Source organism: Borostomias antarcticus (genome assembly GCF_949987555.1).
Source record: "Borostomias antarcticus genome assembly, chromosome: 31".
NCBI classification, from domain to species: domain Eukaryota; kingdom Metazoa; phylum Chordata; class Actinopteri; order Stomiiformes; family Stomiidae; genus Borostomias; species Borostomias antarcticus.
Window position 1 is genome coordinate 3,635,915 of NC_140264.1, and position 10,317 is coordinate 3,646,231.

The window sequence follows — 10,317 nt, forward strand, 5'->3', positions numbered from 1 at the left end:
TCTTGTTCTACGCGCAGCGGGGAAAGCTGACTACAATTCAGCTCTTGTCGCGGGCGGGCGTGTGCACGAAACGAGCCTTAGGCTTGTTTTAGGCTAGGTTAGCCTAGTTCCATATGAGAACACTCCTCGGTCCAATTCCGTATAGTAGATCAGCCTGTGTCCACGTAGTTGCTAGCTAACTGGTGTGTAGGGGAGAACCGGGTCAAAAGTCGCACATTTTGGTTTGATTCCATTTACTCCGAAATTAATAGAGATAGAGATTCCACATTTTATGACAAACAACTTGCACGTCCTTCACTATTATCAACTGTAATGTTCGTGCTAGGATATAAGAGTTTAACATAAATAGGGCGCGAAAGGAGCGCAATATGCCTGATGGTCTCAGGGCTAAAGAGACCGCGCGTCGTTTTCCTCACCCTAACTATTGGCATGCTATCAATGAAAGAAAATACATTGTAAATAAACATGGTTTTAGGCTATTGTTTTTATGTAGGCCTATAGGTTAAGCTATTTGTGTTCATAAGGTAACGTCATTGTAAACGAAAGTAGCCTATAGCCTATAATCCACTTGACTGGAACCAGGGGGTTTGACAAAAGTTAAGAGGCAAAATAATTTGTCTTGCACGACTTGCTCGCACGAAACTTGAAAGCTATGTTATCATGTAGCCAGTAGATATGCTAAGAAAATTGCATATGTTTGCAAACTAAAACAAGTGAACACAATTTTACAATCGAAAAATGCTTATGAGACCATTATTTTACTTATATGGGGCAAAATAGGTTTCTCTTCCTGCTTCTGCCTAAGCCCTCCACAATACCACAACACAACGGTGTCATGTTTTACCAAAGGAGAAGTGAAGAAGACGGTAGCTATCAGTAGCTAAAGCAGTTAGCTAATGTAAAGATCATTCCTCTAGCTGCTTTGCTGCTAATGCGAGTTCGTCTCCGTTCCTGCCCGAGAAACAGAAGTTGAACTAATAGCATCAAAATCAAAATAGCTACAGGAATCATCGTTGTAAAGTTAGCTATCTGCTTTTTAGCCACCGACAGCTACCGTTAATATTATGGAAGCTGCTGTCGTGAGCTAACTTGCTATCACGGTCTTATCGTGCAGCTTCACAGCCTGCTATTAGCAGACAGCACTAGAGTTGACAAAATCACACTTGCACATTATTAGAATTCCAAACATTTATATGGGATTTATCATTCAACTAAACATGGAACCTGAATACTACCTGATATTTCAACCTGCTTCCATCAGTGATCGGCGCGTCTGCTTGTTTGAGTCATGAATATTTTACGCAGTTACATTCCATGTAGTGTCCCAAAACTGTTAAATCATTCCCCATGTAGTTCACTATGAGTCGCACTCAATACATCCATGGTAATAGGGAGGGAGTGAGTGAACCATTTCAAACACATCTCTGGTCATCTCCGTTAGCCATCTTACTCGTCCTGATGCCATGTTCCATATGAGAACACTCAGTTAGCCTAATGTATTAAACTTCTACTTGTCCCGACAGTTAACAGATATAGACCCGGCGACAGTTACAGAGATAGAAACTATAAATAGATAGGCTTTGTTCGTAATAATTAAATTACAACCAGACAGAGAACAAGGAGTTTGAGAACGGTAGGCTCATCTAATGTGCGAGATGAGCTACAGCAATGGGTCAATGAGTAGTATTACTGCGCCCCTATGGGCAGGCGAGCGGTGGTGCGGAATGCCGTAAAGCGCCTGTTAGAATACCGCGGGTCAAGTTACATTCTTATGTTCCCACATCTGTATAAAGAGCAACAGTGATGCATGTGAGCAGTTGTGCTTAAACTTTCTAAATCGTTTTGCCTACGAGCCGATAGGCTTTTGCAATGCTCTGCTCAGAACAACCAAAAACCAACCTTGAAGGCAGCAGTAGTACCATTATGATGTCATAGATATATATATTTTGTGACTTATGTCACCATAACAACAGAATTCTGTTATACCTTGGGAACATTCTGAGGAACTCACAACTAAACAATTTCTTCAGAGTGAAGCCACTTCTTATTGTTTTAGCAATAGCCTTCATGCACAATGGAATTTTGAATATTGAAGTTTCTCTTTACAGCGGCTCTGTTAATAGCACCCGCAATGCGCAAGCCTCCAGACCCTGAGAATTTTCCGAACAGCATTTCAACTGTTGGACCTGAGCAGTTGTCTGCCACCCTGGACAGCTTCAGCCTACAATCACCAAACATCTCACTCTCCGACAACGTATGCGATGCAACAAAGACAACGGAAATGGCACCAAATGCCCAGCTACAGTCACAAGATGCTCTTGATACCCTCAGCCCACCTGAGAACACCACCCAACTTGAGAACGTCACCCAACTTGAGAACGTCACCCAACTTGAGAACGTCACCCAACCTGGGGACATCACCCAACTTGAGAACATCACACAACTTGAGAACGTCACCCAACTTGAGAACGTCACCCAACTTGAGAACATCACCCAACCTGAGAACATCACCCAACATGAGAGCCTCACCCGTTCCGATCAAGGCACCGTGGTGAAGATGGAGGTGGTTGGAAAAGATGTGGACACCAAGTCTGGCTTAAGAACCAGAACCAGAACCAGACTCTCGGATGGTGAAATGAAGACGGTGACCTCCTCCAGGGAGCTCGTTATGCGTCTGGCACAGTGGGCCAGTTCTCTGGTGCAGGAACTCTATAGAAACTCCGGCTGCCATGCAGAGATCCTGTTAGGGTTCTACAGCACCCTGTCAGGGTTCTACAGCGCCCTGTCAGGACTGAGAATGCTTCTCCGAATGAGGAACAAGACAACGGTCAAGGTAGGCGTGGTATCAAGCAGGGAAGTACGAGGGTCAGATGAAGGTCATAGAAATGAACTCACATTCTCATTGTTACAAAAATCTGTTCTGATGAAGGTAGAAACCGAAATGTTGACTGATTAAAAGCAGAGAAAAAGTGTGTGCGGGAGTACGTTATTCTTCATTTGAAACTTTTAAAGAGATTTACTCCGAGCACCACAACAGTGTGAGAGTGTTCATGTTGGCATTTTCACCTGGGTCATAGAAATCAGACATGGTGGACTTGCCCGGTGTTTATGCTCTGTTTTTTTTCCCCTCTTCCTCAGCGAATGAGGAAAGAAAGAAAGGAGGAAAGAAGAAGTAGGAAGAGAGCCCTCCTGGAAGAGAGCGTTCGCTCGTCCTCCGCCCGGCCAGTCCACCAGGAGCCCGGCCTCGGAGGCGGAACCAGATGCCGTCGGCGCGGAGGAAGGGGGCGGGGCTACCGCCGGCGATAACCGCCATCACCGTTTGGTGTGAAGAAGGAATTTAAATAAACCTTCAGCTTTTGCAAAACAAAAACAACAAAAAAACAAAGATTTATTTTATTACATTTAGAGTGACGTGAATGATTGTGATTCTGTGAGTGATTCTGTCAGTAAGTGTAAGAAAAAGACAGAACTTGAGGAGTGGTCCACCTGCAGTACTGTAAATGATTAAAAAATATATTTTATAATGGAAAAATGAGCATTTACACTACTTTTTAATGTTTTTAATATATGTTATAATTGAGTCCTTTTTAAGATCATATCTGGTTTTGTATCTTACTCTTTTTCCACTGAAGACATTTTGTATCGATAAAATGTGTTTTATTTCAATTTAAGCATACATATGATTATTCTTGAAAATGCACTTTTACCATAGAAGGCCGGCTAAACTATTTGGTAGAGGCACATAAAAGAAATGGTTTGGTCAGTAAAAAACAACATTGTTTGTTGTTATTTGTGTCCCAATTAACTAAAAAATGTAAAGATTTTTTTTTTCATAGTCCTTTTCTTGGTCTGGCAATTAAAGGGTTAAACTAATTTTACAGAAACCAGAGAGTGTCTGTAGGATTCTGCATTTGCTCAGGTACTAAGTGTAATCTGTTTATTTGAGCCCTTGTGGATTTATTATTTTAATGTTTGCATCCTAATTTTGACTTTGCATTGGATGTCCAGCCAGTTTTTAACTTTGTGTTATATGCTCTGACCAGGTCTCTCTTGGGAATGACACCCTGTGTCTCAATGAGATGTACCTGTATAAATAAAGGTTAAATAAATAAAAAAAACTATATTTGTGGACAGCAATGAGAATCCGGTCGCATTTTCAACTGATCTGATGCTGATCCGTGCGCAGACAGAGGGCTGTGTGCAGAGGCTGGTTTGACCTCTGATTGGTTACTGACTGCAGATTTCCACTTTTCAAGTATTGCCGCACTCTAACGAGCTCTATGTATATGTTGTGGAACACAGTCATTTCTGGCCTCCCCCAAGTTCTCCAGATGATATGGAGAATGAATATTAATTTAATTTCTGGGGACTTCTACTGAAGAGAGAGGTCTGTCCATCTCATACAGTAGATCATAAACTATACAATGAAGTCTGTGTGCTGGTCCATGTGTCCATATCCTGGAGCCAGGTCATGCTGGTAGACCAGGCGGGTTATACTGTACTCATGAACATGGAAGGACTGATGTACAGAACAGTATCTCAGTGTGGCGTTGACTTTTTATAGTATGTGTGTGTGTTGGTGTGTACGTAGTTGGGGCTGATACAGTAGGTTGCAGGTTAGTCATTGGAAAAGAGGGAGGCTGAAGATTCAGGGTGAGTTGGAATGAGACGATCGATGATCCACTGTCCATTATCCATGGGTCTGATTTAGGGTCTACATTGTTCATAATTGGCATGTGGCTTCTTGGTCACCGGGACGATGGTGGGAAGCTGCTGAGACAAAGCCTGTGTTTAAAACAGCTGGAATAGCTGGGTGAGCTGGACTCCCAGCTGTACAGCACACTCCTTCAGAACCCTGCCTCTGAACCTGTCTGCTCCAGGGGACTGCATAGACAGGACATCTCTCCTTATGCATCATGTGTTCACTGCAAATGAACCAGTTTGGTGATTTTCATTCTCTCTACAGACTGAATGGGTGAGAAATTGGCTGCCTGGGGGCTGCTTTTTAAACCAGAGTTTCTCATCTTTGTTAGGAGACTCTTATGAGTGACATGATATGATATACACTGCTCAAAAAAATTAAAGGAACACTTTGGAAACACATCAGATCTCAATGGCGGAAAAAATCATGCAGGATATCTTTCCTGATATGGACTGGGTAATGTGTTAGGACCGAAAGGATGCCACATCGTTAAATGGTAATTAAAATGTTTAATTGAAATTAAAATTATCAACCTATAGAGGGCTAAATTCAAAGACACCCTGTGAATCAAAGCAAAAAAATGATGCGTCAGGCTAGTCCATTTTCCCGAAATTTCATTGCAGCAACTCAAGATGGTACTCAGTAGTTTGTATTGCCCCCACGTGCTTGAATGCATTCCTGACAACGTCGGGCCATGCTCCTGATGAGATGACGGATGGGGTCCTGGGGGATCTCCTCCCAGATCTGGACCAGGGCATCACTGAGCTCCTGGACAGTCTGAGGTGCAACCTGGCGGCGTCGGATGGACCGAGACAGAATGTCCCAGAGGTGTCCTATTGGATTTAGGCATTGGTGAGCCTGCAGGCCAGTCAATGGTATCAATTCCTTCATCCTCCAGGAACTGCCTGCATACTCTCGCCACATGAGGCCGGGCGTTGTCGTGCACCAGGAGGAACCCAGGACCCACTGCACCAGCGTAGGGTCTGACAATGGGTCCAAGGATTTCATCCTGATACCTAATGGCAGTCAGGGTGCCGTTGTCTAGCCTGTAGAGGTCTGTGTCCTTCCAGGGATATGCCTCCCCAGACCATCACTGACCCACCACCAAACCGGTCATGCTGAATGATGTTGCAGGCAGAATAACATTCTCCATGGCATCTCCAGACCCTTTCACATCTGTCACATGTGCTCAGGTTGAACCTGCTCTCATCTGTGAACTGCAAACCTGCCAATTCTGGTGTTCTCTGGCAAATGCCAATCAAGCTCGACGGTGCTGTAGTGTTGCACGGTGTATCGATACTAGGAAAGTACCGCGATACTCTGTCGTCAAAAACGGTACGATACCCAAATTTAATGTATCGATACTTTAAGAAAGACGGTGTTTTAATAAGAGCCGTATATATTGAGTTGTGTTCATGCGACAGTGAAGCCGTGTTTGTTTGTAGGCTAATGGCGCTCTGCTTCTCTCTCCCATGATCCCTGAGTCGCGGGGCAGTATGTGTGTGTGTGTGGGGGTGTGTGTGTGTGTGTGTGTGTGCGTGCGTGTGTGTGTGTGTGTGCGTGTGCTCTCTCTCTCTCCTCGCTCTGTTACTCTGCAGCGAGCAGCGCAACAGTTTTCCCCCTCATATGCAGCATCTTCGAGAGGACGGTAGTTAACCTAAGATGGCTACAAGTACAAATGTCGACCGTCCACAGCTTGTTGATAAAGCTGATGCGCGCAGCGAAATCTGGCCTTATTTTGCTTACAGAGCCGACAGTGAGGGCAAGCCCACGGACATTACAAAGCCCATCTGTAAACGATGCTACAAATCTATACAAACCAAGGGAGCCAATACGACCAACCTGGCAAAGCATCTTGCAGACAGACATGCCGACTTACACAAACAATTCAAAGAGTGACAGGTTAGCGAATGTGATAGAAGATAAGATACACACAACAGCAACACCAGTAGCCTACTGAATACAACCGAAGGATATTTAGCCTACCTTATGTTTGAATGCATGAATGCACAATACATTTATTGCACCAGATGATGGCTAGAGAAGCAAATTTTCATCTGTAGCATGAGACTTTTAGCTAGCATAGCTGCAGCCTGGCTGCAAGCCTAGCTCTCTGCCTAGCGCACATGTGACAAAAAAAATCAATACCTGCTCCGACCTCCTAGAGCGAGAGAACTGTTAACCGTGAGACCATTATCTCTTCTGATAATTTGGAATAGCAAAAATTATCTAATAGGCCTGGGTTAATTAATAAATAATAATAATAATAATAATAAGCTTTTCAAGTTTTTCTGATTATCTCAGTTTGCAACAACAGGCATAATTTAATGATTTCTCCCCACACAGACAAACAGATGCCAGCACAATCCCAAACCACCCAGTCGCGGCAGCCTTCCCTTCCAGCTGTGTTTGAAAGCTAACAAGTTCCATGTTCTGTCATCTATTATTCCATTACTTTTCCTTATGTTTTAGATTTTCGCCGTGGTATCGTTTCGGTATCGAGATATTTTGGGCAGGTATCGTATTGAAGTCGTAATGTTGGTATCGTGACACTATGGTGCTGGGCAGTGAGCACAGGACACATTACAGGACGTCGGGCCCTCATGAAGTCTGTTTCTGATTGTTTGGTCAGAGACATTCACACCAGTGGCCTGCTGGAGGTCATTTTGTAAGGCTCATCCTGTTCCTCCTTGCATAAAGGAGCAGATACCGGTCCTGCTGATGGGTTAAGGACCTTCTACGGCCCTGTCCAGCTCTCCTAGATTAATGCCTGTCTCAGTGCTGGGAGACACAGGAAACCATATTGATGTGCCATCCTGGGGGAGTTGGACTACCTGTGCAACCTCTGTAGGGTCCAGTCACCATGCTACCAGTAGTGACACTGACCTTGAAAATCAGTCAAAAAAGATGATTAGGGAAAAAATGTGAGTGGCCTCCACATGTAAAACCATTCCTGTTTTGGGGGTCATCTCATTGCTTTGGGGGTCATCTCAATTTCATAAACACCAAAGCAGCTGAAATTGATTAACAACCCTCCTCTGCTACTTAAAGGACAATGCTCGTTTTTGACAACCTGTACCTTATTTACGACATATTATAAGATGTTTGACTCACCGAGATCACTTTGGTGTAGTTCAGAGGCCGGTAGAAGAAATTTAAAATCCAGCGCGAGCCAGTATATCCATGTACTGGCGGTGGTCGGGGCAACGAGAATGCAGCTTCTAAAAATCTATTTTCTGCCGCGAAACGGTTGTTTTCATCAATCTGTCTTGATGAATCGCTAGTTGTGCTTACATAGAGCATAACTGTTGTGGTTTTCACATGCCATGATCTTTCGAAACGTCTTTCGAAACGAAATAACTTCCTCACTTGCTCCAGCACGCTGTGCGCATGCGTGCTGGAGCAAGTGAGGAAGCTATTTCGTGTCTAACGACGTTTCTAAAAATCATATTACAGAGGCATGTGAAATACCACAACAGGCCTATGCTCTCTATGTAAGACGGGCACCTCCGATTCAGGTGCTAGCTCACCCAGAAACGACCCTCGGCCACACCCGGTGGGGGCTACACGTACTGTGGATATATAATACAGTGTGCAGCAGATTAGAGAACATGGTTGCAATGTCAGTATAGTGTGACAGTGATGACAGTTCACTGCAATTAGGACTGGGCGGATGTTGAAAGTATTAACACATCCTGTGTGTGTGTGTGTGTGTGTCCGTGTCCGACCAGAGGCGAGGATGGCTGCTTCCTGTATGGGGTGTTTAACGGGTACGATGGCAGCAGGGTGGCCAACTACGTGTCCCAGTGTCTGACGGCAGAGCTGCTGCTGGGACAGCTCAACTCCAGCCACACCGACGCCGACGTCCGCAGGATCCCCACACAGGTGTGTGTGTGTGTGCGCGTGTGTGTGCGTGGGTGGGCCGATGGGGGGTGTGCGTTGGTTCATTTACGCCGTTAAAAAACCGCCGTGTTCTGAATGTAGCAGTAGAAACCAGCAAGACGCAACGTGAATAAATATGAGTCTGACTAAACGCTGGTCAGTAGAGGCTTGAACAGAAGGACCAGATGAGCACACGCTACACCACACCTGCACATTCTGACATCTGAAGAATAGAAGAGAGTTGCAGCATATTGTTTAAATGCTAAAGATTTTATTGAGGTTTTCATTGAAGCTGTGAACTGATGAACGGACCGTAATAGAACGTAGGGATGATGTTTTATGTGTAGTGATATTGAGGGTGATGTTTTATGTGTAGTGATATTGAGGGTGATGTTTTATGTGTAGTGATATTGAGGGTGATGTTTTATGTGTAGTGATATTGAGGGTGATGTTTTATGTGTAGTGATATTGAGGGTGATGTTTTATGTGTAGTGATATTGAGGGTGATGTTTTATGTGTAGTGATATTGAGGGTGATGTTTTATGTGTAGTGATATTGAGGGTGATGTTATGCAGCGGTCCAGCCCTCAGAGAAGCTGCTGTGTTGTTGTTGTAGTTCAGTCAGTGGGCAGGAGTCGCCCTCTGCTGGCCAGTCTTCTTCCTGCAACAGCTGAAGCAGAAAGCCCTGGAGAGCGCGGAGGAGGCCCTTTGGAACCAGCCTCTGCTGGACCTCCTCTTCTTCTTCTCCTCCTCCTTCTCCTCCTCCTCTCTGCTGCTGGAGGACTCAGCAGGCTCTGGACCAGGACAGGAAACACACCATCACGCACAACAGGATATGACATCACAGCAAGTCTCATGAAAACAGAGCTTTGTGTGTGTGTGTGTGTGTGTGTGTGTGTGTGCGTGTGTGTGTGTGTGTGTGTGCGCATGTGTGTGCGTGTGTGTGTGTGTGTGTGTGTGTGAGTGTGTGAGAGTTATAGTGGAAGAGGAGTTTAAGAACAGACATGTAGGGGTCTTACCATCGCAGGACAGGGGAGTAACGCTGCTCTTTTTGGGTTTCTTGCTGGTCTTTTTCTTCTTGTCCTCTCTAGATGTCTTCTGTCCATCCTGGGGGACAGCTTCAGCTTCCTGACCACTGATCTGGGAATCAGAGAAAAGAAGACAAGCATAATAAATACTGTAGAGTTAACGTCTAATAAAAACTCATTATTACTGTATGTATTCATTATGTGGATGTCAATACATTCATATTATATCTGGAGCTATCTATCTACTATCTAATGTATTTATCCTACTACTACTCAGGTCAATTCTAAACACGGCATGTGTGTGTGTGTGTGTGTGTGTCTGTGTGTATGTGCATGTGTGTGTGTGTGTGTATGTGCATGTGTGTGTGTGTGTGTGTGTGTGTGTGTGTGTGCGTGTATGTGCACGTGTGTGTGTGTATGTGCACGTGTGTGTGTGAGTGTGCGTGTGTTGTCTCCTTACCAACGAGGGGGTGTTTGGGAGGCTCCAGGAAGAGGAGGGGGAGGTGGGGGTCTGGTAGGAGGAGGAGAAGGAGGAGGAGTCTATCTCTCCAGACTGCTCACAGCTCCTCCTCCTCCTGCTCCTCCTCCTGCTACTCCTGTTCTTCTCCATGTTGCCAGTAGTAACACTCATAGCTGTGTTGAAAAATATGCTACTGTTACACAGTAATAACACTCATAACTATCATAACGTTTTAAAACATGCTCA